We start from the raw sequence: 4,762 nt of genomic DNA, 5'->3' as shown, positions 1-4,762 counted from the left end.
GTTGGTGCAAACTTCGCCGGTGCATCCAAACCCCGTGATATGATATGCTCTTTCACACATAAACCTCCTTATATCTTCCTCAAAATAGCCACCATACCTACCTATTATGGCATTTCCATAGCCATTCCGAGATATATTGCCATGCAACTTTCCACCATTCCGTTTATCATGACACATTCATCATTATCATATTGCTTAGCATGATCATGTAGTTGACATAGTATTTGTGGCAAAGCCACCGTTCATAATTCTTTCATACATGTCACTCTTGGTTCATTGCATATCCCGGTACACCGCCGGAGGCATTCATATAGAGTCATACTTTGTTCTAGTATCGAGTTGTAATCATTGAGTTGTAAATAAATAGAAGTGTGATGATCATCATTTTCTAGAGCGTCGTCCCAAGTGAGGAATAAAAAAAAGAGAGAAAGGCCAAAAAAAGAGAAGGCCCAAAAAAATGAGAGAAAAAGAGAGAAGGGACGATGCTACTATCCTTTGCCACACTTGTGCTTCAAAGTAGCACCATAATCTTCATGATAAGGAGTCTCTTGTTTTGTCACTTTCATATACTAGTGGGAATTTTTCATTATAGAACTTGGCTTGTATATTCCAACAATTGGCCTCCTCAAGTGCCCTAGGTCTTCGTGAGCAATCAAGTTGGATGCACACCCACTTAGTTTCTTTTGTTGAGCTTTCATACATTTATAGCTCTAGTGCATCCGTTGCATGGCAATCCCTACTCCTTGCATTAACATCAATCGATGGGCATCTCCATAGCTCATTGATTAGCCTCGTTGATGTGAGACTTTCTCCTTTTTTTGTCTTCTCCACACACTACAAAAAAATACACTTCCGTGATGATACGTGTTTGTCACAGTAGGTCGCGTTTTTTGTCATGCGTGTACATCCATGACAAATTTATGACAGAATCAAGATAGTCATACCTGTGCTGTCGTAGAAGTGTTCCATGACATTACCAAAATTATCATCACGGAAGTGTCCACTTCCATGACGATAAATCGCGCGTCACAGAAGTGCTTTCGTCAAGGGTGACCGACACGTGGCATCCACCGTAACGGAACGCCGTTAAGCTATCGGGTCAGGTTTTGGATCCGATAACCCGTTAACAGCCCCGACCAATGGGGATTTTCCACGTGTAAAATCATCATTGGCTGGAGGAAACACGTGTCGGCTCATCGTTGGGACAGATGTCATCCACTCATTGGACAGAAGGCGCCTATGATACGTTGACACGTGGCACGGCCCAACAGAGGCCCATTCCTGTGAAAAGGCCGGCCCGTTTGACTTGGTCAAAAGGTGGTGGGTCGGCCCATGGAAAGCCTGTTAACGGCCTGTTCGCATATAGCCCATTTACAGCCCGCTAACCCAAGGCCCGTTACGCCCTATCCGAATTAGGCCCAGTAGCGTCATCTGGGCCATCCAATATGATTCCAGCCCGTTTTCACTTCTGGCCCATGTATGGCCCATGACGTCTTTCGGCCCATATGAGGCCCTATGTAACTCTTGGCCTATTAACGGCACGTGGTGAAACTGGCCCGTAATGAACAGTGTATCACTTTACACCCATTAACGGCCCATGGTGAAACTGGCCCGTAATGAACAGTGTACCACTTTATACTCATTAACGGCCCGTTATTCCGTTGGGCCGTTTCCAGCCCATGTTATCTTTCGGCCTTCTCAGAGCCCATTTATTCTTGGGCTCATTTCCAGCATTCGTTTACTTACGGCCCGTTACTGTAATTTTCTGCTTGTGGGCCAAATTCAGCCCGTGGTTACAATCGGCCCGTTTGTGGTCCGTTAATACGTTGGGCCGTTTTCATAGCGTCATCAAATACGGCCTATTAACGATGGCCCATTATGGTTGGCCCATGAACGGACTATTTCAACTCTAGCCCGTTTACGGCCATAATGCGGTCTGTTTGGCCCATGTTTGGCCAATCGATCATACGGCCCGTATAAGGCCCATTGATGATACGGCCCGCAGAAGGCCCACTGTTTCTACGGCCCGTAGAAGGCCCATTGTTTCTACGGCCCGTAGAAGGCCCACTGTTTCTACGGCCAGTAGGAGGCCCAGTGTCACTACAGTAAATATTAGCCCATGGTTATTGTGGCCTAGTTTTAAAAAATAGGTTATTGCAGCCACTAGCTAACCGTGGAAAAAGAACTGCAATGACTACAAGCAAACAAATAAACAGGACAACAAGGAAATAAATAAGCAAGCAACTAACGCTAGGCTATCACGACTATTACACATATTACATCCACTGGGCATCAAAGTTCGTCACCAGTGCAAATATCGGGAACAAAGTAGCATATCATATACACTGGTTGTCAAAGTTGGCGACCAGCGCAAATAAATGCCGCAGCAAAACAAATCCAGAACTGAAACCACTTCAGAAGATCTCAAGAAACAATATCCTGGGTACCCATAATGCTGGCAAGATGCTTAGCAAGCTTATTAGCTTTCTCTTGTTTGGCGCTTAAATCCTCCAGCGCTTGCTGTTGCACCAGAAAATATGCATCTGAATTCTGCAGGGACTTCCTCAGTCCTTCAGCTTCCTGTCGCAGCACATCTGATCGATGTCTTTCAACTTGAAGTTGAGACTCAAGAAGACGAACTGATTCAGGCAGCGAGTTCGAAGAGCTTGTGCCAGCAGTAGTGGCCAGTAACTCGAACACTACATCAAGACAGGACTTTTGGGTTCCCTCACTGTCGTCAAGATAGTTTTTATCAGCTTTCTTGGAGACCAACAGGGATGTCTCGCTATCTTGAACCTTATCTGCATTACTTCCTTTACCATTGGATAACTCGGTACTGTTCTCCAATATTTTGTCCGCATTCTAAAAGAGAAACAAGCAAACACATCACATGTTTACCATGTTGTATGTGAAACTCATTTTGGTAAATGAGTTCAGTAGTAAAGTGGATAGGATAACAGCATGAAACAAACATATATCTATATACCATGGTCACTTTATGGTCTATATCAAATCAAGATAGAGACACAGTTCAAATAATATTTGTTCAAGACAAAGCAGAATAGACAGAATATAAGTGTGGGTAACTATAGAGCAATAACAACACTTGTAATGTGCATGACATGACAACATAACTGTTTATTCAATTGAAACTGAAATCAACATAGAGCAGGTTACAACAGCAAACCAGTTAAAGAAACAGGTTTAAAACATACCTGTTGCGCCATTGGAGTTTCAATTCCATCCTTCAAATTTGAAAATAGTTGGTATGAGTAAATACAGTAATGCAAGAGCAAAGGAGTATGAACCATAGCTACAGAACCTGACCTGAGAACAAATCTTCTTCTCCTTTAAGCGTTGAGTTGGGATTCGGAGTGGTGGTCCTCGTGCTTTGGGCACTGCAGTTCCCTTACTAACTGCTCGTGTTTGGGTGCTCTGTGGTGGAGACGGTGCTGTGTCAACTGGAACTGGGTTACTATCTGCCGGGGTTGGGGTTAGAAGGGGTGTAGCTGGTTCTCTGTCCAACTGGGTAGGGGTACAATCTGCGAGAGTCTGGGTTATGTGTGGTGGATCTGGTCCTTGGGCAAGTACAATCGTGGTTCTATCTGCATCAACTGGTAGCACTATCTTTTCTGAAGACCGTGTTGTTACTCCCTTAGATACTGCCATCACGCTCTCCAATTCAAATGGCTGATAAACAAGAAAAGTAATTGAAAGTATAGACATTGTATGATAGACAGGTGCAATGGATAGTGGGGAATAAAAGAGGGCATGAAATAATTCATATTTATGTTGTCTAACCAAACAGGATAGCATGACACAATTTCACATATATGATGGCTAACTAAACAGGATAGCATGACACAATTTCACATTATGATGGCTAACTAAAAAAGATGGAAAGACATAGTTCAAAATATGAGACTATGTAAACAGGATGACATGACATAACTATATAATGTGTTTATTAAATAGGTTGGCATGCCATAATTCACATACATTCACGGATAGAATGCCATAATTTAAAATATGATGACTGTAAACACTAAACAGGATGAGATGATATAACTATATGATGTCTTTATTAAATGGGTTGCCATGCCATAATTCAGATAGATGATGTGTATGTACTATGTAAACATGATGGCATGATATAATTCAAATATATGATTTATATAGTAAGCAAGTAAGCAGATGGCAATCCATATATGATGTAAAAACTAAGCAATGCAAGACAACATGCATGACATGGGTAATATAACCCTGCCAAGTTTGAGCATAGACCTCAGGGGGGAAATAGGACTGGTCATCAGTCTCTGAATCCTCCTCTGAGGAGCTCTCTGTAACCAGCAAGATGTCTGCTTCAGCAGGTAGCATTGTCTGCTCTGAATACCTTGTTTTCACTCCAGATACTTCCATCACCGCTTCAAATGGCTGATGCATAGGAAGAGTAGTTGAATATACAAACGTTGTCGACAAATGGAACACGTAATACAAAAAATGATAGCATGATATAATTCACATACATGATGATTGGCTAAACAGCATGGCATTGCATAATTCACATATATAATGCCTTTGCAACAAGATAGCGTTGTATAATTTATATATATAATGTCTTGCAACAAGATGGCAATGCATAATTCACATATATGGTAATTAGACACTGAACAGGTGGCATTCACACAAAGCATGTCTAAACTAATCAAATGACATAGCAATGCGAGACACCATACGCATGATATGAGCAACATAACCCTGC

The sequence above is a fragment of the Triticum aestivum genome, chromosome 1D, assembly GCF_018294505.1.
Source record: "Triticum aestivum cultivar Chinese Spring chromosome 1D, IWGSC CS RefSeq v2.1, whole genome shotgun sequence".
NCBI classification, from domain to species: domain Eukaryota; kingdom Viridiplantae; phylum Streptophyta; class Magnoliopsida; order Poales; family Poaceae; genus Triticum; species Triticum aestivum.
This window is presented reverse-complemented; position numbering follows the sequence as displayed.